The sequence below is a fragment of the Myotis myotis genome, unplaced genomic scaffold (genome assembly GCF_014108235.1).
Source record: "Myotis myotis isolate mMyoMyo1 unplaced genomic scaffold, mMyoMyo1.p scaffold_m19_p_6, whole genome shotgun sequence".
NCBI lineage: Eukaryota > Metazoa > Chordata > Mammalia > Chiroptera > Vespertilionidae > Myotis > Myotis myotis.
In genome coordinates, this window is record NW_023416368.1 from 50,825,811 (window position 1) to 50,851,731 (window position 25,921).

At 38.9% G+C, this 25,921-nt stretch overlaps 1 protein-coding gene across 4 annotated transcripts in view; it reads right to left on the reverse strand.

The window, feature by feature from the left end:
- The window catches only part of INPP4B (inositol polyphosphate-4-phosphatase type II B), a 563,010-nt gene that overhangs the window by 234,353 nt on the left and 302,736 nt on the right, over positions 1-25,921 (reverse strand). The window lies entirely within an intron of this gene.

A 25,921-nucleotide genomic window follows, 5' to 3' on the forward strand; every position in this document is an offset into this window, starting at 1 on the left:
ACTCTTTCTCATATCTCTCTCTTGTGCCTCTGCCTATAGATATGAAAGGACAGGTAACAGGAGCTTAAATGAGATTTTTTCTGTTGCTCGAAATTGATGATTAACATTTGCTTAATGCTAATAAGTATCCCATGTTCTAAAGATAACTGCAGACAATAAGGGCTTATTCTCATCTTCAGAGCTTCCTAAGGTGGCTGAAGTAGTCCTACTACCCCCATACATTTACTGTGCTGACGTTTTTTACTTGTCCTTTAAAAAGAAATTGAGTAAGGAGAGAGCAAAGAAGTTATCAAGTGCCATAGATTCTTGGCCTAATGCAGCGGTTCTCAACCTGTGGGTCGCGACCCCTTTGGCGGTCGAATCACCCTTTCACAGGGGTAGCCTAAGACCATCCTGCATATCAGATATTTACATTACCATTCATAACAGTAGCAACATTACAGTTATGAAGTAGCAACGAAAATAATTTTATGGTTGGGTCACAACATGAGGAACTGTATTTAAAGGGCCAGAAGGTTGAGAACCACTGGCCTAATGGGAAGTAAAATCTCCTCCTGTCAAACAAGCTAAATAAGAGGAATCTGAGAGAATTACTTAATAGAGATGGGGGTTCTAGTACCTCATTGATTTCCCTTAGTGCAGAGTATTACTGATCTTCCCTGTATTATCTAAGAAGAAGGAAAGGGAACTGACAAAAGACAAGAGAGAAGGAGGTGATTTCAATATTTCAGCTTATACTTTCAGTATTTGGTTCCCACTGTCAAGAGAATACCTTCCTTGGAAGAGAGCGGAACTGGAAGCATCCTATCAGCACCTCAGAGAAAAGGACTGCTCGCCAGGTGAAGGGCCTCAGGTCGCAAGAGATACATGAACAGGATCAGGTTCAGGAGACTGTGCAGAAGGGAAGCCCCCACTGAGCTCTCCAACAAACTCATGCATGTCCCCCCCCGAGACAGCCAACAGTGCAGTAACAAGAGAGGGACGGACAGCCTGGGAAACGGCAGTAGTCAACAAAGAGGAAGCTAACAACAGCTCCAATCAGGAACAGCCATTCTTTTTTCTTTTTCTTCCTATCTCAGCACACAAAACAGAGTGAGAGGAAGAATGTCCAAAGGCTGACCAGTCAATCCTCCTCTGGCTCCCAGGTAAGGAACTGGCAGGCAGAGTAGACAAGAATGTCACACTCCCCTCCCCATGAGGTTGGAGGGGAAGTTTTGTAAACAATAACACTGGACTTTCCAACTGGCCAAAATTTGAGGAATGAGAGATAACTTGAGAGTCATGGTATCTGCCTAGGATGTCTTAAGGGACCTGCTACCCATCTGGGAAGAGAAATCTGACGTAACACAACAGGGGAGCAAAGACTGGTGAAAAATAAAACCATTTCATGTTTGTTCCCTATTGAGTATACACAGATGTAAAAATCAACTGAGACCAGGAAGGGTTTCGCAGTGAAAAAAGAATATTATTTATGCTTCTCTATGGAGATGATTTACTACAATAAAAACAACCCATAAGCAACAGGCAGAAGAAGAAATACAATGAAGGGGATGTTCACAGTCCATGGTTTCAGCAGAACCTGCAGTTTTCAGATTCCTGCCTTTACGCTCAGATGTGAACAGTGTACAGCAAAGAATCTAAAAAGGTTTACACTTAACACTACGAAGAACATTTATTTCAGACATGCAGCTACATCAATTAAATGCGATGAGTATTCACAACATTATTCATTTCACCCAGCAGCTCATTATAATGCATGCGCAAAAGCAGCCAAGATTCAGTGAGGCAACAAACCACAACGCATCCTTATAAATCGCCCATCACTATTTTAAAAAAATATTAAATCTTTACAATGTTCTTCTCCAAATTACTAATAATGGTCAAAATAATCAATTATTTTCCCACTTACTCAGAGAAATTTCCATTTGATCTAGCATCCTGATTATACAAATTGATCCCACAATTACCTTCATTCAAAAATAATTTTAAAAAATGCTTTCCAACTTTAGAAAGTAACAATCATAATTTTTGCATACTTATTAAAGAATAAATGGTTCCAATACAAGCAGCTATTTTTTTAATTTAAGAGATCGTTAATTAAGTTGCTGCATGAGAATAAGGTAAACCACAGAAATTAAAAAGAAGAAATAAAATGCAACATGATTATAAAATGACTATTTAGTGTTATATAAGCAAATTGTCACTCAATAATCCATGTGCAGCTTAGCATTATTGCTCATGGTGGCTGATGCAATACAAGTAAGAATTCAATTCAGTCCAACTGAATAAATATTTCCTTAATACAGCCTGTGAGGGATACAATGTGTTTAGGGTTGATGTTGACTCAGAAATGCCAAGATAAATAAGACATAGTCAATAAGGAGAAAAGAGTGGAACAAATATAAATGTCCTAAAGCTTGAAAGTATCACCATCAGCAAAATGCTAGGTAACAAACAATGCATTTCCTGACTAAAGCAAGTCATATATGCTGTATCAGTCAGGGCCTGGTAAGAAACAGATGGCAAACACAAAGTGTTTTAACTGAAGAGGATTAAAGAAAGGAACTGCTTAGACAGGCATGGGAGGGTCAAATGATACAAGAAGATCCAGGAGCCCTAGCCGGTTTGGCTCTGTGGATAGAGCGTTGGCCTGTGAACTGAAAGGTCCCAGGTTCAATTCTGGTCAAGGGCACATGCCCAGGTTTTGGGCTCAATCCCCAGTGGGGGACTTGCAGGAGGCAGCCGATCTATGATTCTCTCTTATCATGGATGTTTCTATCTCTCTCTCCTTCTTCCTTTCTCTCTAAAATCAATAAAAATATATATTTTTTAAAAAACACAACAACACAACACAAATGTATAACAAAAGAAGAAAAACAAGAAGAAGATCCAGAAAAGCATCTGGGTATCATGGACCCTGAGGAAAAAGATATCAAGATACCTACTAAGAAGGGCTCCCAGGAGCTAACTGGGCTCAAATTTAAAAAACAGAGCTTAGCAGTCATTTCTACACCGTGGCTCTCACACAAACTGCATTTTAGAGAGAATCCTCTACTGAATTATGTACCTCTGCACTAAACTGCTGGCCTGCACTATGTTTCTCCATCTGAGCCAGCCCTTATGAAGAGTTCCTGGAATCCTATTTCAGGATTGACCAATAGGACTGAGGCTTTCCCCATCCAATCAGAGCTGCAGAGCTATATCTCCCCCTCCCCCCAGCAGCATCTTCACCAACCAACCAGAGCGCTCCATTCTGACCAATCAGAATAGTGCCTTTTGGACCAATCAAACTGTGAGGATTTAAAGTCCTCATTTGCATGAGAATGGACCAATCAGGGATGAGGGACTGGAACTTCTGTCTATATGTCAGTTTCCCTCTGGTTCTGAGAGTGCCCTTTCTGTTTCTACCAAAGACTAAAAGGTGCATTTCCAGGGCTGGAGCTGAAACACTGGAACTGAAACACAGAAGATGTCTCACTGGAGCAGAGCAGACCCACACAGAGAACAGTAGGTGAGCTGAGCAGACCCGCGCAGGGCAGAACAGAGCTATCTAGCCAGAGAGGGGCCTGGCCCCAGGACCACCTCACCCCAGGGCCTCCTAACAACCATGCTGTTGTGCTGTACCACAGTTGTGCTGTTTGCTCTGAATAAAGATCCCTTCTTCACAGCACCCCAAATTGGGTATTCCTGTTGGGGTTGAATTCTCACTGATGACCTTCAGTTGACATTCTGTAGCCACAGTAATTGGTCTTCCTCACCCCTAGGGGGAAGGGATAAGGGAAGGACCATGTTTACTAGGGACCTGCTGAGAGATGGGCCAGAAGTAGTGCTGCAGGACTGAACAGGAACTGTGGAAAGAGGAAAATAGCCAATTCCAAACAGAGCTAGGCTTAGGAGTGGGAATGGAGGCTGTACATGTCAGATTTCTCTCTCCTCCCACACTCTGATCACCAGCAGGGCTGCACCTTGGCTAGGCCCCATTGAAAGCTGAAAGCAAGGGAGCTCAAGGTCCTGAGATTAGAGAGGCCTGAGCAGGAAGGAGACATATGGAGAAGAATGGCTGTGGTGGAGCAGGCACAGTCAGGGCAAACAAAATAGCCAGTTTATTTGTGTTAATGTGGAATTTAAGATACAGTAAACCGGACTTGCCTTAATTGATACTTTGAGGTTTCAAAAACCTGTTTTCACAATGAATGAGGTACAATATGGAATATAGAAAACTTAGAGATTAAAAAAATAGGTATTAAAATGCTGCAGTCCCCAAATATATCCAACATTCGACATTCAGAGTCCATATCACAAATCATACATTTGAAAAACAAGTGCCATATTGCATGAGCTTCCTTACTCCTAGTGCTGCTTGGAAAGGGCTATATAGATCAAAGCTTCTTTGGTAAAAGAGGCATCTTCTCATCCTTAGTTCCACACTGACATCCTTAACTCCACCTTTCCTTGCTTTTAGACAATGAATCTGTTATACAGTAGTCACTTAAGTGACAATTTATCCTATATACTTTTGTTGATTCAGGAAACATAGAAAATATAGAGTGCTAGAAAATGTAATATGTAATTCTGATTAAATGAAATATTGATATTAAGGACAAGAGATGGTTAGTGTATTTAGGATAAGGAAAAAGAGAGTCAATCTTGAGAGCTGCATATTTGACTCAAGGAGGGCTTTAGCCCAATATTTACATCATCATAGCTTCCTGTTAAAGAAGTTTTGGTGGAGAGACTAAGATGTTTGAAAGCTTGGGAGATTTTTTTTTTATTGTTGACCCTTGACTATGAACAGACCCTTCTCAGTAATGATTGGCTTTTGAGATAGCCATTAAATTCCTTGGAATGTTGATACATAGTTCCTATCATCAGTCAACTTCTTGCTCTCCTCATTTCTTATATCTCAAAAACTGTGAAGCTTTGGCTAGTGGGAAAGGAACAAGGCCATGGTCCTTATCACGAATGAGTAGTGATAATAAAGAGGCATGTTACAGACTTTCCTTGGAATGTACTAGCTACACCTCTAGGTCATAGGAACAAGGAACACAGAGATTCTGCCAGCAATCTTGGGAGGATTCTAGTCATGCTGGCTGGTTGATGGCATCAATTTCTGTCAGGAGATTATTTCTCTGGGGATAATGACACAGAACATAAAAGAGAGATACAGAAAAATAATTACTCTGATATCTTAGTCTTAGGTGCAAATATTAGCTCTTAATTATAATCTAGGTACATAAAAATAAGATGAAGTTCTATTTGGTAGGTGATTTGATCTAAACAGAAATCATCATAGAAAACACAAAATTCAAATATTAACTGGCCAATTATATTAGAGGTCTTCATAATTAATAAGGCCCAATAATTAGTGTGGCATGATTTCATAAAGCTCTATAAATAAGCCAATAATTTATAGTGGTAATAGGTACTATATAAGCACATTTAGAAAAAAAAGAATATTCACTGAGATTATTTAAAAGGTTGGGGGTAAACACCTCTTTTGTTGATTTTTCATTTATGAATAGATAATATCAATCTCTGTGCTCTGGCAGGCTGTCATTCAAAACCATGTTATCTGAAAAGTATTGATGGACTACTTACAGTTTCTAATTCCAAGAAGTACAAGGTTATGAATACAGTAAATGTTAATGCAGTTTTAAAAAATACTTTGGACCAATCCTTAAACCAACAACATTTGTTAACACAAGGGTTTACATTTTTAGGTTTTCTCTCATGGAAAATGCTGATTAGACAACTAATAACCTTCCTCAACCAACTTTTTTTTTTAATCCCTGTGAGAATATTCACTTTACGCCATGCCAAGGTCCCTGGTCTTGGCTTCACTAAATGCCATAATTTCTTCTTAAATCACATGAGAACCCAAGAGGAGATATGATGATTTATATCATAAAACAGAAGTATCTGCATTTGGAATGTTTCTAATTTGCTTCTCTAGGATGAATGTCCTATATCTATTTATTAATTAACATTTTAGATTAGTTCATCTATGTGAATATATATATATATATATATATATATATATACATATATACACAGTTATTAGGGGATGTCTAATTTAACTCCATTAACTCCTTTTCCTCCTAGTTATTTTCATATCCATTTAGACGTAGAGCTCAATAGCTCTTATATAGTTAACTACTGCATGATTTTTCCTACCTTGGTTCAAGCAGATTAAAGATGGAAAAGTAAAATTTCTTTAGAACACAATTTCCTGGAACTTCCTCTAATTCTCAAACTCAAACTTTATGTATAATTTCTAACAGATATTGTCCAGCAGTAGTAAAAAAAATTATATGGATGGAACTTTGTGTGCCAGAAACTGCTAAAGGCTGGGTATGACTAATACCCTAAACTTATGAGGAGGATTCTATTCCTGTCTCCATTTTACAGAAGAGAGAAATGAAGCTTTATTGATGTTATTGAACTTGCTCAAGGTCACATGGTTAGAAACTAGTAGTGCCAGGACTCAAACTCAGATCTCCTTGTCACCAAGGTTTGTATTCTTTACCTTACATTCTACTGCCCCCAATTAATGCATGAATTATACACCCCACTGAGTCACACTAGAGATGTTCGGCTGAAAGTTTCAGAATTTGTGCCAGTTCCTGGCTCTGTCACTATAATGGGATTAGAGATCTACCCTTGCTATGCATTGTATGTAGATTATGTATTTTGCTAGAACCCTATGTGTTCTCAGGGCTGGGGGAATTATGGTTTGGTCATCCCATATGAGTTTAATATTGAACTAACAACAGTGAAGCATGGTGTACTGCCATGCCAGGTACATCAAATGAATGAATGAATAAGGAGCAGCCTACCACCCAGTATATGTGCTGTCCTTCTCTATTAAGATACCCAAACAAACAAAAGGCTGACCATTGTCTGAAGCAACCCTTCTACTGAGCCATGCTGCCTCTGCAACCACATGAGCTCTCTAAGACTGAACAACAGAAGTCATTTACAAATACAAAATACCCCATTACAACACAGATCACTGCTTCCGGAATTGAAACAGCCTATTCCTCCCTCATACATCTTCCAAAGAACATTATAAAACAGTCATAATTATAATAAGAAAGGATTTGTATCTCTAATTCCAAACATTGAGTTAAATTTTGGTATTTTCATAGTACCATTATCAACTTAAATTCACTGTCTTCAAACCCCCAAAATAATTTTTTTTCTAATATTCAACATTTTGGACAATGGCATCTCCATTCCTTCAGCCATGAAATATTAGTAATTAATGTATTTTTCTTTCATGTTCAGTATAATAACTGATGCCTATATAGCATATAACCATTTACAAAACCAAAATTGTGCATATCCATTTATTTATTTGTTCAGAAACCACATAATCTGAGAGACAGTAAGGCTACAAAGTGGTCAAGATACTACCTTTAATTCAAAAGGCGTATCATCTAGTTAAGGAGGCATGCAAGGAGACAAGGTGTTCAAACTATTAAGTGAATACTGGAGTGTATGTCTGTACAAACTCTTATGGGATCAGAGAAAATGATGACCTAAGTGAATAAAAACGGACATCAAGGAGTGCTTCCCAAATAAATTGCATAGGACACAATAGGAAGATGAATGTAAGAAGAGAACTGGTGAAAGGGAAAAGACTGACAGCAAAGGAATAGAGACACGACGGATGTTCAATCGCTCAGAAAAACAAGCCCTTTGGGGAAATGTGCGACTCTACATGAGTGCAGGGAGTAAAAGATGGCATTTGCTGGATAACAAGCCTGGGTCATGTCAAGAAAAGTCCTGTATGCCAACTGAAGGAGCTTGGACATTTCTCCATAGGTGTGACAGGAGGAAGGGAAAGAGGTGGGAGGAGGAAGAGGAGGAAATAAAAGGAAGGAAGGTGGTAGAGAAGTAAAAAAGAAAAGGAGGGAGAAAAATGAGGGGATCTTGGAATTTTTCAGCTCACCCAAAGTATCCAGGGGTTACTTTCGCTCTGGAGCACCTGATCTAAAGTAGCACATGAACTCTTGTGCATGTTCTGATACTTCCAAGAGACACCGAAGCTGTTGAGAACCACACCTCATGTCCTAAGGAGGGCTTCTTCCTCCCATGCTTCCAGGAAAAACAAAATCCTGGTATATCAGACAATGTTTCATTGGCCTGGCTTAGGTCACATGCCTAGGAAATTTATGATAGAACATACTGAGATACCACTAGTAACAGATACATTGGTTAATTAATTAATTAGACAATACCAGAGTTTCCATTCATGCTCACATTTATGTCTCCATCTATTAATGAGAAAACTTGACACCCAATATTAAATGCTCAAGGTCACTGATAACCAATACTCAAACCCAAGTTTGTTCATCTACAATGTCCATGTTCTAGATAGTTATAAAAATGCCTTCATTCTAGTCAATTACCAGCTTGGGACAATGTCCAAATATATGCTCTAAAAATTACCCATTTTCACCTGGCCAGCATGGCTCAGTGGTTGAGTGTCAACCTATGAACCAGGATGTCATGGGTTTGATTCTCAGTCAGGACACATGTCTGGGTTGTGGGCTCGATCCCCAATGTGGGGCGTGCAGGAGGCATCTGATCAATAATTCTTTCTCATCATTAATGTTTCTATCTCTTTCTCCTTCCCCCTGCCTCTCTGAAATCAATAAAAATATATATTTTTTAAATTACCCACTTTCATGAAGCTCACCAACTACTACACAATGAGTCCCTGTGGAATTTGTCCAGAGTTCTAAACTCTTTTAGATGTTCCTTAAAAACAAGTCACATTGATAAAACTAGTTCAGACTAAACAGATTCCAAGTCTTATATCTACATAATATAATGCTGTGCATTAAAAGGAAATTTAAAAAAATATAATAAAGGCATCAAATATCACTTGGATTTGGTTCTGTAAGTGTAGAGAGGTTTGGAAGGCATTTCAGTGGTAGGCAAATTTCCCTCCCCAAGTCGCTCCTTCATTTCCAGTCTGGCTTCTGACAGTCAGTGGGAATGTGTGCCTCTGATTGAGCAACTTGAGACATTCCCAAGGACAATAAATAAGGCAGATGACATCCTTTCATTCCTAGAGCCGTTTTCTAGCACTGGAAGTAAACACAGTTACTGTATTACACTCATTCCTGCCGCCGTGATGTCACCACAGAGTGTGTCACATGATGGCTGAAGAGATTCTTCCTCCATCTCAGCCCTGAACCAGATGTTAGCCTCTGTATCTGCCTATAGATAAATAAAATACAGGGACATGCAGTGCACTTCTCTTCTGAACTTGAAATATAGGGGGTTTTATGTAAAATAAATCATTTCTCCACCCCCCTCACCCCCGAAAACAGGATCACTCTCAAACAGCCACAGGCTCTAACAATTCCCATTTGGAAAATATGACTGTATGTTATGCAACTTAGAAGAAAGAACTCTGATGGAAGAGGCAAGACCTACATGTGTCATAAATTCTATTTTTGCATCTATATTGAATGGATTGGTGCCCTTTCATAAAGTGGAAAGTGTTGGAGAAGATGAATAGAGTAACAACGTTTGACCTTTTCAGGTGCTGAAAACCTAAGATCATAAATCTCAAATACTTAGAGAAAAGATACATCTTACTAAAATCGTTAGAATCTCTCCCTTTGAGACCTAAAGATTTACAAGTAAAAACACCCTTGTGGTAAAATGTAATAGGCAGTAAATATTATTTACCGTGTTATTTACGGTCATTTAAAATGCAGCGTTTAAGAAGAGTGCCAGCTCTCTGGAGCGAAGCATACTGGTTCATGTCCAAGCACTTCTACTTAGGACTTTCTTACCCATCTGTGCCTCAGTTTTCTCATCTGGAAAATGGACATGATACTAATAGTACCTGTGTCTTCGTATTTTGTGAAGATTAAATGAGCAAATATGTAAAGCCTAGAGAACAATGTGTGATACGGATTAGTGCTATTAAGTAAGGGATTGCTGTTTTTATAATAAGGCTGATGATGATTTCTTATTAAAAATATAAATAAAACATATTTAAATATAAATATGTAAGGTAAAGATTCATTTAGAAAATACTATCTTTTATCATATACCCAATGGGAGTCTTTCTGCAGTTATTGTTAAAGCAAACAAAAAATAAAATAAAACTTTTTTCCAAAGTTAATTATGATATTAAAATATAAATATGATCATCATCATCATAATATTAAGAGCAGCAGGAATAGCTAAGTAAGAGAAATAAAAACTAATTATTTAAGCTACTGTTTGACAGTGGTTTCTAGACAATATAAATCTTGTCACTTTCCCTTAATTCCATGCACCTATCTCCAAATGATTGCATAGATATTTCCACATAGATATCCCACCTACATGTTAAATTTATCATATCAAAAATCAAATTGGCATAAAGGCTGTGTATTTCTCATCTATTTATGTTTTGTTAATACATGCAACATTTATAGAATAAGTATACAGACATTTAAGTGAATTAATAACTTGTGACATGACTAAACATGGTATAGCAAATAATTTCTAGGAACTTCCAATTCGAAGAAATAGCATTAAAAAACATAGTTCTTCTCCTCCCTTAAATATTTTTATCTTGATCAGCATTCTGGGATATCATGATGACTTGACGACATAGCTCCTGAAGGTCAGTACATTGATACTGAAGTCTCATATGCTGTATATAACTCAGCTAACCTGAGACAGGTACCAAACAATCTTATCTAATAAAGAGGAAATATGCTAATTGACCCTCATGCTGTCGCAAAGATGGTGGCGCCCACAGCCAATAAGGAGGGAATATGCTAACTGACTGGCCCGCCCTCAAAGACGGAGGTGCCCACAGCCAATAAGGAGGGAATATGCTAACTGACTGCCACGCCCTCAAAGATGGTGGCGCCCACAGCCATAAGATGGCAGCACCCAGTCCCCTCAGCCCCGCCAGGGCAGCAGGCATGTGGCAAGGCCAGGCAAGCCCTGCACACCTGCCTCTGGAGTCCCCCAGTCCCCTCAGCCCCCCAGATGCCCAGGGCTGCTCGAGGTGCAGGTAACCAGGGCTGGCTGAGGCTTGCACTGCCAGCAGTGGCTGCAGCAGAGGTGTGATGGTGGCGTCACCTTCCCCTGATCGCCGGGTCACCTCCTGCCCCTGAGGGCTCCCAGACTGTGATAGGAGGCAGGCCAGGCTGAGGAACCCCCCTCCAGGGCATGAATTTTCATGCACTGGGCCTCTAGTATACCATATAATTGTCACAGCTATTACACAGCAAGCTAAGGTAGGCTTATCCAAATCAAAAGGCTGTCAGGGCATTTTAGCTCCTATACACAGATACTCTGACCCCAGAAGCAAGATGCACTAAGGAGGTTAGTTACTCCTAGGTATTCACAGAGCCTTCAAAAAGTAAACTCCTCCTCTTTTCCTTACTGAAGGCCAAGAGAAAGTTCTTGACTATATTTACAAGTGTGGTTATCTTCAACATTGGTTTGATTGAAAGTCATAAAAAAACTGAAATTATTAATAAAGTTAGGAACCAAAATACTGCCCCGGAGAGACTTGTGCAGTGGGATTCAATATCAGAAGAATTAGATTCTGGTCAATATTTCAATATGACCTATAGCAAATTATTTAAATTTACTTTCCAGCTCTGTGACACAACAGGCACCCTATGAAGATCAAATGTGGTCTTGTATATACAAATTCTTTTAATTACTGAAGTTTTATGTTATTTATTTGTTCTTTGTTTCCTGTGATATCCCAAATACAATTAGCACTTCTGTAAAGGGTGATGTATATAACTATAAGGTAAGGTAATTCTCTTACTCATTTAAAGATACTTTGCCATTAAGTAACAACACTTGTACACTGGTTTGATGTTTTTCTTGAAACACGTAAGGGCTTTTTTTTGTTCTAATTTAGCTTGGTGTTTCTGAAAGTCTAAATGGTTAAATCATTTTCTGCATAGAAAAATATAAATGTGTTGTGGAGTTTTTTTTGACAAGTTTTAGTTGCCCGTGATCTTAAAAGTTCCTTCAAACAAGCTCAAATAGCTGGGCATTCAGGAATTCCTTAAGGTCGGGCTAGAGAAGACACAGTCTGCTCATCTCCTGTCTAACAAGTGTCCTTAGAAAGAAAGTGAAGACAGTAAGGAGGGTGGACAAGAATTCTTTATTCACTGGTTTTGCTTTCTGCTATAAGCAAGGCCAAAGAACCCTACAAAAGCCTTTCACTTACAGCAGTTTGAATGACATCTCAGAAATCAAACTGGATGATGACTCAGAATTGGAAGAATTTGGCAGAAGGACAGGGTAATTTGCTGATCAGCCCATCAGGAAAAAGTGCTATCTGAAAAGTGAATCTTAAAAGAGAGGGTTATTTACCTCTCTTATTCTCTGTCATGTGTGGCTTCAGAAGACAGGCCTGCTATCTGAACCCAAGTCAGAAGATGAAAATCAGGCAGTGAAATGACTAGTACAATGGAAACTGTGGCCAGGCCTTTGCAGTCATCATCTTTTTCAGTTCTTTTTCTCTCCATTAAGAAAGAAATACTCAGGAAATGAATGCTGGAGTATCAGAACACAAAGGATCAAATTAACAAAATATTAAAATAAAAACAGAGAAAATAGCTTCTTATTCATTGCTGTTTATATGTTTCAATCAGTAACATCCCTGGAGCACTAGTATAGGCTCTGCAGCCAGCCACAAACCACCTGACAAGAACAAAGATGAGATATCCAGACTGATCAATTCGCTGGAAATATGGTCAACCTTGTGGAATCTGATACCATGAAATCAATAATCCTTCTCTTGGAAACACAGCAGTACCACTCAGCAAAGAAAGTCCTGAGTCCAAGAATAAAATCTGCAGGAAATAATGCAGACACCTGCATTTCTAGTTTCCAAAGCACTGTTACAGGTGTTAGCCTGCTGTCCTTCCTCCAGTAGTAGACAGCAGGTATTAGGGTCTCTATTTTAGAGCTGTGGAAACAGAGACCCAAAAAGGGTGACTTGTTTGAAGCCACACACCTAAGTAACAGATCTGAGAGTCAAGCTTTTGGCTATGTTCTTATTACTCAGTGTGGCATCGCGGTTGAGAAGGAACCCTTGTAGGGGCAAAGAGTTGTATCCTTGATTCAGAGTTTGGAAATGTCCTTGCTGTTTCCATCACTATATGTACCTGATTTTCCCACAATGGCATTCAGAAGCCCTGTTCTTACATCCGCTGGAGGGGTTTTCAAACGCCTCATATGGTCTATTGTAACAGTTGATCTCCAGTTTTGTAGTGTCTTTTCTCAGATTCATATTCAGGTTGCAAGTTCAAAGTCAAAGAAACTAGGACCAAAGGAAAGCCACTTATTTATTCCAGATGCGTGCTGAGGAATGCAGAATGGGAAAGGCAAGAAAACGGAATCTGAAGGACGTGCTTCTGCCTTTAAGCCCACACTTCACAGAGAAAAGAAAATGTCCGTGAAGATTAACACTGCCCGGAGGATATTCTTTGGCTTTGGGGCGCAACAATGAAGCTGATCCTGGCATTTAAAGTTTAAAGCCTTACTTAATGTACATATATACACACATTTGTAAATATTGCTCAGTGTGCAAACTCATAGGTAAAGCTGTGCGCCTATGTGAATACGCAAGCACATGAGTTCAGCTTCTAATAAGTGGCCACAGGCCCTTTGTTGCTCTGAGGCCAGAGCAAGATGCCCTGCAGAGGTCACTACGCCTCAACTTCAATTCAGGAATGCCAAGCCAGTGCAGAAGCTGCACCATATGCTTCACATTCACTGAACGGGGTGGGCTGGGTTTGAGGAGGTGGGTGAGCTCTTGTTTATATTGGAGTCCTAGCCAATTAAAATCGTCTTGAGAAACTGCTTTCACACCTCCCAAAACACTATTATGACTCTCAGTGCCCTTTTCAAAAAACCCAAATAGCAGTTTAAAAAGTATTAGCATCTTCTTTAAAATTGTAAACATCCTTATGACCCCATATCTGATTAAACGGAATCTCTCTATAGTGTTTTTCTCTATAGAAGCTGCTTTCTCTCCCGCCGTTAAAAACCATTCCCTGAGTTTGAGTGAAAGAACAATGTGTCTGTGACTTCACACACTCAGCTCCTAAGGACAGCCGCCACCTCAGCACTTAGCTCATCCTCAGTGATTACCTCCTAAAGGACAGCTTGACTTAATGCCAAGGAACCTAAGTAACCTGGCTCTGGCAACATGCGAAGAAAATCTTGGCCATGTGGAAACAGACGTCCCTTAACATTTTTCAGTGTGACATCATTCTCTGCCTTGGCACACACGACTTTTCTCAGGGAGTTTAAAAATAATTTTCATGTACATTTAAATACCAGCCCGAACCTAGCTGTGGTTATCAAACGACTCTAAGGGAAGTCTATGTTTCTGTAAAAGCTCCCATTGTTCCCGCTGCGCAGAAGCGTATATAAACTTAGGGTAATTGAAAGCTATTCCGAGCTGCAGCAGACTAACCTCTTAAATCACCGGTTTCTGCTCCTTTCTAATCAGAAGAGATGTTTTGGCAACACCTGACGTGTCAGCTGTGCAAAACCGCGACAGAATGGGAAGCCAACGCAAGGCACGTGTCCTCGGTGCCCACGCGGGTCTGCTTCAGATTACCCCGCCGGACAGCATGGCGCCCACTGCCCTCCACCTGCACTTGCCGCTGTGCCAAGAACACGGCTGCGGGAACCAGGCAGAGCTGGTCAGACAGGCGCTATCGGCCTAAGCCACTGGACAACTGGTAACCACGTGGGAAATGCTGGAAAACCCTGAGAATGAGGTAAATATCCCAGGGTGGAGAGAAGTAAGGTCAAGCAGAAATCCCTCTCAGTTCAGGGTCCAAGTTAGACATCACAAATCTCAGCGGTCAGTTCTCAGATCACTTGATTGGTGTTAGCAGGTAAAGAGACGGATGCTTCCACATGGACTGTGAATCATGATTTTATTACCCAGCTTCCTGACACGGACACCCCTGACACGAACACCCACAAGAAGCTCCCACTTCACTTGAGACTGCAGATCCTAGAGTCCCCTGAGAGTCCCCCTCGTTATTTTGGGGAGTTCCCATGGGTTTCATCAAGTTTTGCAAATGATTGCCATTTTCTTCCTCTTCTGCTCTGGGTGATGTTTTCAGCAGCTGACTTCACTCCCTACAGATGGTCCCTGACACCAGGTCCCTCACATTTCCCTAGGCACTGAAGCCCCTCCCTACCCCACCCCCTCCAGGCTGTCAGTTGTTCCTGGCAGTTCCCTTCCTTCCAGGACTGCTGACAGCAGCCCCCTATATAACATCAGTACTTCCATTAAAACACTTAGATTCCAATACTTTGCTCAATTTTCCACCCTTCTTCTGAACTCGGAAGAACTCTTTAGATATTGTAGAAATTAATCCACAGCCTCCAACTTGCATATATTTTTCACATCTACCTTTCCTCTTTTGTTTAGGCCATGTATGCTCACCTAAAATGTGTGGATTTCACCTGGAGAGCATTATGCTAAGCGAAATAAGCCAGTTGGAGAAAGATAAATATCACATGATCTCACTCATTTGTGGAATATAATGCACGAAAATAGATCCAGAGACAGAGAAGCATCGAACAGACCTTCAAACCTCAGAGGGAAGGCAGGGGAGGGCTGCAAGGTAAGGGGTGGGTGTGTGTGTAAGAGATCAACCAAAGGACTTGTATGCATATTAGCATAACCAATGGACATGAACCCTGGGGCGGTGGAGGCTTGTCCTGGGGAGGTGGGAGTGGCCGGGGAGGGGTCCAAGGGGGAAAAAGGAGACATATGTAATACTTTAAACAATAAAAAAGAAAAAATCTATTAGTTACCAATATAAGGAAGATCTGCAATTTAATTGCATCCACAATTTATTTTTTGCTTTGTTTATACTTTAGATAATATTTTTAGATGCCTGCAATACATATCACAATAAACTTGGACAATTAAAATAAATAAATAAATTGTGTAGATTTCCATATAATCAAATGCCAGCCTTCCCCTATCAGTGGTTCTCAACCTTCCTAATGACGCAACCCTTTACTACAGTTCCTCATGTTGTGGTGACCCCCAACCATAAAATTATTTTCGTTGCTACTTCATAACTGTAATTTTGCTACTGTTATGAATCGTAATGTAAATATCTGATATGCAGGATGTATTTTCAGGGGTCGCGACCCACAGGTTGAGAACCCCTGTGATGGTATAGTCTTCCATTTTTTTACAAGAGCCTTAATGTAATTTAGTCTACACAATTAATCCACTTGAAATTTATTTTTATAAGTGAAATGAAATGAGACTGTAATATTATTTTCTTCCAGATCGATAGTCATTTAACCATCTTTTTTTTATGTTAAATAATCAATTCTATACCCGCTGAGTTAAAATCATCTAAATCATAGAGTTAATTATAGTGTATTCTGGCATCTGCTTCTGGATTTGATATTCGACCTTACTTCTATTTGTCCATTCCTATGATCAAACCATGTAGATTTGATTACAGTTGGCTTTATGTTATATTTTGATATTTTTATGCCTGAGAGTCTTAGTCATTAGTTTTTAAAATGTCCTTTCCTATTCTTAGATTTGACTTTTAAAAATAAACTTTAAGATCACTTTTATCCAATACCCAATAAAAATACCTTTGCCATTTTATTTGGAATTATATTAAAATTATAAATTTAATTTGGGATAATTTCTATTTTATGATAGTCTTTTCTTCCAACACAAGTATGTTTTCCCATTTGTAAAGATATTATTTTATATTTTCCAATAAGATTTTATACTTTTCTATGTAATTTTTGCTATAAAAGAGAGAAGTTATTGATTTTTAACTATATTTATCTTGTAACCAACCAACTTACCAAATTATCTTATTTGGTCTCTTAGGCTTTCTAGATATTTTAGAGAAATAGTTTTGTTTCTTGCCTTTCAAATTTTATATAAGTAATATAATTTTCCCACTGTATTAGCTATAGCCTCCAAGAAAATGTTGAATAATAATAATGATTGTGATTAGTTTGGTAGTTAGTTGAAATGATTTTAGAATGTCATTGTTCAGAACATTTATATTATCTTATTAGGACAAATTTTTATTATATTCCTATAATACTATCTATTTTATATTAGATACATGGCAACTAGATTTATTAAATGCCTCTTTGGCATGTAATGACATAATAAAATGAGTTTTCTCCTTCAGTTATTAATAAAATGGATTATGTTGATACATGTACTTATATGAACCATATTGCTTTCCTGAAATGAACTCTACATGGTCAGAGCATGTTTTGCTTTTTCCACATAGATGAATTCTGAATACTATATGTAATTTTTGTACCTAGGTTTTAATTGAAATTTGGGTATATATTTTTTAAAACACTCATCAGAATTTGGTATTAAACTTACCTAGCCTTCAGAAAATGAATTGGGGAAGCTTTCTATTTCTCCCCCTACTATTTCAGGGTATATTGTTTATGTACCAATGATTCATATAGATTTCTAGCACAATGCCCACAAAAGTTCCCTGACAGCATAACTGCTCCCCACCTAGGCTGTATTTCTGGGTCAAACCTAACTTCCTAAATGTCTGCTCCTTTATGATGAGGGTTCAGAGAGCTTCTAAAACTTCTGGACAGACACCCATCAAATTAGATTCATGCTGATATCGCTACATTTCAATCTGTGGACTCAACAGGCTCAAACTAGAATCGCCCTGCAGCTCCACCAACCACTCTTCTTGATGATCTCTCATGATGCTTCAAAATAAAAGGGCTCATTGCTCAAAAACTTGAGAGCAAAAAATTAACAGTCTTCCTGTGTGTTTGCTGGAGTTAGGACTGAGAGGAATAAGAAGAGCCCAGCATTCCATTAGGAAACACAGTCTGATTAGGCGTCTCTATGTTTGTGATTAACATTAATAAAGTTGTCAGCCTGGAAACGAGAATGGGAAATGGCCGTCCCTAATTGTTTCTACTTTAATTGGAGAAAAGCAAATTAATTGTAGACATTATTGTTTGTCTTTTTAAAACTAGGTTAAACAATGTTTCTATAGCTCACACATCTGTAGACACTGAAAGGTGACTATACTAAACTACACTTCTGCTGATCTCCAGGAATGAAAGACGTGGCCACTTCACAGTCAAGCAGCTGTTCTGCTATTGGCAAAAAAAATTTTTTTGTAGGAAACTTGTTTTGCTTCTACAAGCAAATTCACCTTGTTATTTCACTGTGAAAGAGCCAGTCTTTCTCCATGCAAACAGCATCATTTTCTTGGGGGAAGTGCGGAGGTATCCATGACTACCCTTCCCTCTCCTGTGGGAGCCCAAACAAAAAGAAGAAACTAACAGAAGCCCTGAATAGATGATACAGAGCAGGAACTGTGCGAGTGCCCATGACAGTAGCACAAAGAGACAACAGGAGGAACACACTGGAAAAGGAAAAAATTATGTCAAGAGCAGCATAGAGTGTAATGCACTTGATATGCAAACTACAGACAAGGGGAACTAAAAGAGAAATGCAAATTTATAGAGAGCAGCATAAATGCTAGAGGGATGAACTTAAATATGTAGCAGCATTTTTGCCCATTGTAATACTGAGAAGAAGTCAGATACACTACCAACACTTTCGTTAAACCCTTCAGAAAACTGAGGGTGTCAGTAAACCAAAATGAAATAAAGTCCAGGGAGTGACAGACTCGTCCTAGAGGAAGAAGTGCCTATGGCTGGTATTCCTGGCTGAGCTGCAGGAAGAAGAGGGTTTCTCCATAGAAACCAGCTGGACTTGGAATGACCTTCACATGAGTACATGTGACCTAGCATGAGAGGTCTGAATCCTGAGGAGCCTCAGCCACAGCATGAGTCTCATCCATCCACCTACTCTTTCTCACCAGACTTCAACATCATGGAGGAGGGTATTTCGATGTGCGGGAGAGCTGAGAGTCACCACTCAGTTGCACAGGGCTTTCTCCAGTGCTAGGGCAGGAGAGCAGAGCTTGGTTTGCCCATGCACTAAGCTGGAGCTCGGAAGAGAGAAGGGAGCAAACTGTGAGTTGAAAACATTGCCCCAGGAATCTGAGTTTGGTTTAACATATAAAAATGAGTTAATATAATTCACTATATTAATAGAATAAATAGTAGAAACATTTAAGCATCTCAATACATACACAAAATTGACTAAGTTAAAAATCATTCATGATAAAAACTCACAGAAAATCAGGAATTGAAGGAAATTTCTCAAGCTGATAAAAGGCATCCATGAAAAACCTAGAGTTAAGGTCACACTTTAAGGTGAAATATTAAACACTTTTCTCTTAAGTTTGGGAACAAAACCAGGATTTCCACTGTTCCCACTTCTATGAATATTGCCCTGAAAGTTCTATTGCACTCAGCCAGTGCAATAAGGAAAGATAAAATGCACAATGGCTGGAAAAGGAAACATAAATCTTTCATTATTCACAGATAACATGCTTGTATGTTTACAAAATCCTATATAATCCAACAAGATCCTTTAGGACATAATACAGCAGGATACAAGGTAAATATTAAAAATTGTATTTCTACCTATTAGTAAACAAGTATTGAAAAACATGTTTTAAAAATTATCTTGCATGATAGCATAAAAGACTAAAATACATCTAGAAATAAGTAACAGTGGTTGGCAAACTGCCGCTCGCGAGCCACATGCGGCTCTTTGGCCCCTTGTGTGTGGCTCTTCCACAAAATACCGACTCCTCGCATGGGCCACAAAGTTTCAATCGCACTGTACATGCGCACCTGCACGTGGTATTCAGTGGAAGCAAAAGTATTTTTAACAAGTAGTGTTATAATAACTAGTTATCTACATAGGGAAAAATAACTTTGATCCCTACTTCATTCCTATCACAAAAACTAATTTGAGATGGATCTTATATCTAACTAGATGCCCGATGCACAAAATTTGTGCAAGAGTAGGCCTTTGCAGCCATGGCAACTGCCTGGGTCCCTCCCTCACAGCCACGGGGGCTGCCTCGATCCCACAGCTGCAGTCCTGGCTTCATTTGGAAGGACGTCCAGTCTAATTAGCATATTATGCTTTTATTATTATAGACTAGAGGCCTGGTGCATGAAATTCATGCACTGGGGGGGAGGGGGGCGGTCAGTGCGGCCTGCACCCTCTCGCAGTCTGGGACCCCTTGCTCCTTACAGCCCACCTGCTTATTGCTCCTTACCACTCAGCTCGCTGCTCCTTAGTTCTGCTGTAGAGGTGGGAGAGGCTCCCGCCACCACCACTGTGCTCACCAGCTGTGAGCCTGGCTTTTGGCTGAATAGCACTCCCCCTGTGGGAGCACACTGACCACCAAGGGCAGCTCCTGTGTTGAGCGCATCATAGCAACCAGTCGTTCTGGTCATTCCACCGTAACAGTCACTTAGGCTTTTATTATATAGATTAAAAATGTTAGAACTGCAAAATACTTTGAAGGAAGACACTGGAGAATATTCTAATGGCCAGAAGTAGAAAGATTTCTTAGGGCACATAAAGCACTAAGTATGAATGAAAAAATCTATAAGCTGAATTAATTACAATTAAAAAAAAATCTAATCAATAAAATATATCATTAAGGGAATAATAAGGCAAGGCTAAAACTAAAAACAACCTTCAAAACATATATTCAACAAAAGCACTTATATCCACATATATAAATTCTTAGAAATCAACAATAAAAAGAAAACTTTAAGAAAATAAACCAAAAGACTTGGACACTTTATTTAAAAAAGATAGATGAATAGCCAAAGGTACAAAAAGAAGATGCTCAATATAATCAATCCTGATGAAAATGCAAATTGAGACCATGATGAGATCCCACTTTACAACCACTAGAATACTAAATAAAAATGACTGACAATATCATTATTGGTGGAGGAACTGGAGAATAAAGTCATACAATAACTATGAAGAACAGTTTGACAGTTTCTAGAAACGTTTAACATGTATCTGCCCTATAACGTATCAATTATAACTCTTCGATATTTACCTCCAAAATAAAACAAAATATCCACACAAATGCTTGTACTCAAATGTTCATCAACACTTTACTCATTGTTGTCAAAAACTGGAAGCAATTAAATGTCTATAAAAAAGAGAATGAATATTACTGTGGTGTATCACTACAACCAAATACGGTGCAGAAATTTTAAAAAAAAGTTAAAAAGCACACTACTGAGTTACTCAGCAACATGAATGTATCTCAAACATAATGTATCATGTTGAGCAAAGGACACCAGATACAAGAAAGCACATAATATGAGCCCATTCACATACATTTCAACAAGCAAAACAAATCTATGTTGGTATTTATGAGAAAGTGGTTGCCCCTGGGTGTGTGGGGTGGCAATTGACTGGGAAGAGTTACAAGGGAGCTTTCTGGAATGATGGCAATGTTCTAGACCTTGACAAGAGCTGTCTGTTTTAGCGTATGTAAATTATACCTCAATAAAATATAAATATGCTCTCAGTAAATATATACTACTTGTCAACTACTTGTCACTTTGTTCTCAAAGTGAAGTTATTTAGGAAGGGCAGCAACGTTTTAGAACCCTGAACCACTTCTAAATGAAATCGTAACTCCCCTTGCAGACTGGGTCACCATACGGACAGGAGCACTCGAACAGGCAAAGGCTGAGTGAATGAATAGGTTGAGAGGACCACGAAGTACACATAAAAGAAAAGGAAGAAACAAGGTCAGGGGGCGCAAAAACAAAAGTTTAAGACCTCAACTTAGCCATTTCATAACAGGTGACAACAACTATTTTTCATGAACAGTCGATGTCCCCTTCATTATAAAATTTATTCAGATATCAGCAATTAGTTACATGCTTAATAACAGTGCTTCAGAATTTTGGACATGAGTGTTTTTCCTATAGTTGAACACTGACTTTTTTTCACTTAATCAGTATTTAAGCTATAAATCAAGAATGCTTTAAAAGTGTCAGTTGAAATGAAAATCCCATACTATTGGAGTGAAAATGGGGGAAATCCTATAAACAATATATGTATCACAGCACAGCCTGGAAAAAATAAAGGTCTTTGACTTGCCTACTGAAATTTTCAGAATCCCAATTTCTTCTCTTTAAAGGGCAACATGATACTTCCCTCAAAGAATTTTTATGGAGACTAAAGAAGAAAGTATACATAACCTATTAAACAGAGTCCTTTGTATGTACCTATTAATTGGTAATCTCAACTTCATTTTCCTTACCCAATGTATCATATATTCTAGGTAGAGAAGAAGGCCAGCGAGCTCACAGAATCTGCATTTCAGCAGTCTTAAAGTGGTAAGAAGTCAATGTAGAAAATCAAGCCAAGTCAAAGTGTACTAAATGTAAATGATTTTATTTTCCATAAAAGTGAACTGGACACTTCTGTGTAAAGACTTGTACTAGAATTGCTTTGGGCATAGAACACACAATGCAATAAATTTACATCCAATCTTGATGAGTGACCAGATTTGGGGGGGGGGGGGGCAGTATGCTAGTAAATGATAGTAAAAAGTGTCTTAGGACATATATCCTCCCCTGAGAAATGTTCCGTGTCTACTGGACATGGAACTCTGTCCTATAAGCTGAACATCTAACAAGTTGGAGATAGATTCACCCCAACAGCAAAAGAAATGGAGCAATGTGCACTCCTGCAGAATACATGAGAAATTCCCATTTCTACCATAGGCAAAACGAGTCTGTAACCTAATCATGCTTTGCAGATCGATGGCTGTGCTAACCTGGGTGTTGTAACAGCCCTGCTCACTACCTTCCAAAATATCACTGCATGGCAAGAAGGGGAAAAGAGACAAACTTTGATGGTGATGTTCTTTTCCTCTAAGAACTTCTCCTTCCTCTGAGATTTTTTCTGTAACTTATGAAAGACCCACTTGAGTCCCTAGGGCTGAGCACTGTAAATGATGGGCTGAAAACACTCCTGCCTGTGCTGTTTCAGTTTCCAGGAGCTTTAAAATAGAGCATACAACCGGCATGTATCCAGCAGGCATCGACTTCACCTTGAGAACGGGGGCTCTCATATTCTATCACCGGGCTGTAATGTCAAGCTTTAAAGTCCCCACCAAATGGCTGGATGTTTGATTAGCCCATTTTTAGAAAACAGATAATTTCCTCCTGGTGAGGGAAATAATAAGCCACTCTAATTCTCATAATGACCCTAGCACCCCCGTATTTCACCTCCCCATACTGCAATGAATGGGGAGGCTGAAAGATGGAGTAGGAGGAAACAATAGCCATTCTGATTCAACAGTTAAACCCATCTCATTTGTTACAATGATTAATTGCATTTCTACTAACCTTAGTAAAATAATCAATCTCAGGTCCAGTTGTGTAGAGGAGTACAAGAACAACAACTAGTTTGATAATGGCTGCATTGAAGGCACAGATGACAACTTATCATTTTTTTTCTTTAAGAAGATATATGAATACTTCTGTAAATGAATATGAAATGACAAAGTAACAAATTTATTTGACTGCTTAACTCCAAATAACCATAAACTCAAGAGGGAAATAAAAGCAACTCAATCACCAGACACAACTAACTAGAACTCAGCCAATAAATAGACTTCATTGTCCTGGGTTAGCCTAATATGATCAATGGTTACTAGGAGCAAATATTAAAGCTACTTTTAAATACATGCACACAACTCATTAATTTCCCAAAACACATAAATATGCATAATCTCACTTCTTAAGCCTTAAGAGTATTATGATATTAAAATACTTAGGTTATTAAGTGTTCATAATCATAAACTGTACTTTAAACACACTTCCTGCCTCCTCCTCCTCCCCCCCCCCCCCCCCATTCCCACCTCTAAGAAAAACTTCAGAAATGAAAGAAAAAGGCCAGGATGAAAAGTCTAGGTCCATGGGGACTATTAGCAAATTCATGAACTGTGTTCCTATTTACACTTCCATCACCAGAGCTAATTGTTAGTTATTTTAAGGAAGAGGCTATGCCTTAATTAACAGCACTTGGTAAGTGAAAGCTGGCTGCATTTCTCAAGCATGTTCAAGTTTCACAAGTCTTATTTCCCAGCAGGGATTCCAGTTCATCCACTACTCTTATGTGATAATACCTCTGATCAAGGAAGAAAGTCTCTAAAAGACCCTAAAGAATTCGTTTCCAGAAATAGAAGGCAATTCAGAACATAATTAATGAGTAAGCTAATTATTTATCCCTAAAGCAGTAACATACTGCACACTGTAAATGAGGAAGATTGAAGGAGATAGAAACACCTTTGGTGTTTAATATTTCTAAAGCTGATATTTCCGAAAACTTATCAAGCCCAAGAGTTTAGGGGCAACATTTTCATTCCTGTAGCAGAGCGTTTCTATACCCCTGTCCCTTCCATAGCTTCAATCCTGTCTGCGCCTCCGGTCTGTAGGGAAGGTTGAATCTGATCATGTGCTTGGAAGAACATAAAACCACATGGTTACTGCTTTGCTTTCCCTCTCATCCTGATCATTTCTCTGCCTATTACTCCTCTGCTCAGTGATATCACCTCCTCCTGCTACCCATGTGAACCATCTCTCTCTCCTTACCAACTTTGTGATTTTTCCCCAGTCCCTTCATTTCTCTGTTCTCTGGCAGAAGGCAAAAATAAAAAAGGGACAGCCATGGATCTGCACATGGCCTTGTGCAGTCTATCAAACCTGGTCTAGATCAGTCCTTTCCTTTTCCACAGGTGGCCTCAAAAGTAAAAAAAAAAAAAATAGAAATAAAAAATAAAATGCCAAAGAAAACATTTTTAATTGCCAGTTTAACCCTAATTTTGTGTTGCAGAGTACTTTTGTCTTTCCCCTCTTCTTTAAGGAAGTCAGAAATAATATAATGCCACTAAAGAAAAAAAAAAATACTATAAAAAACAGATTTTAGATAATATTCCTTTATTTGAGTTTTACTATTTATGAGGGATTATGAGGCAGTAGCCAGAACAATAACAGCGATAAAAGCAGCAACTTAAACTTATTAATTAACCTGTAACAGTCTTCTAAATAATTTACCTATATGAACCTATTTAACCCTTACAACAACCTCACAAGGTAAATATTATAAATGAACAAACAGAGGCACTGAGAATGAACTCTCCCAGCGTCACAAACCTGGTAAACATAACAGGAGCCAGATAGTCAGCCCTCATAATAGACATACCAGACCACCACTATTTCTATTCCACATACATGCTGTGCATTTAATTGGACATTTTTGCTGCAACTTTAAAGAAATGAACTTTTCTGGGACCAACATAAGTAGAAATTGCTTCAGTGTAGAATTTTGTCTCTATTAAATACCCCCACCATCCATCTATGCTATATATTTTATGGTAAAGAATGGAAAGAAAAGAGGAGCAAGACAGAAATGCCTAAGTGAAGGCAGAGTTTAAAGTTGTTTCCCCTGGACCAGGGGCTGTGTGGTTCCCCAGGTCCAGCAGCATCCCTGGACTTCATCCAGAATCCCATGGAACCCACTGACCCACCTTTCAAAGTGTCTCCTGTTTTGTGCTTCACTGTTGACCATCAAGACCCCTGCCTTGAAAACAGACTAAAATGCATGCTAAAGGGAGAGACTTAAAGGAAAAGGCTCATATTTTAAATTTCCCCTTATCAATCAATGCCTACAATAGCATTCTCTCCTGTCCAGAAATTTTAAGAAAGGCCTCTAGAAATATTGCCTGGGCACTTCACTGTCTACCCAGGAGGTCTGGTTCAAGTGGAGGAAAAGTCAGACCAGGTAGGAAGACTGACGAAATCTAGGACAAAATAATCATTGGGACTTTATATGACTTTCATGGAAAGAGGACAATTAAAGCTTCTGTCGAGTGCTTGCCTTGCTTTCTCTGTTTGCTTCGGTGCCAGAAATAACTTCAGGAACTAC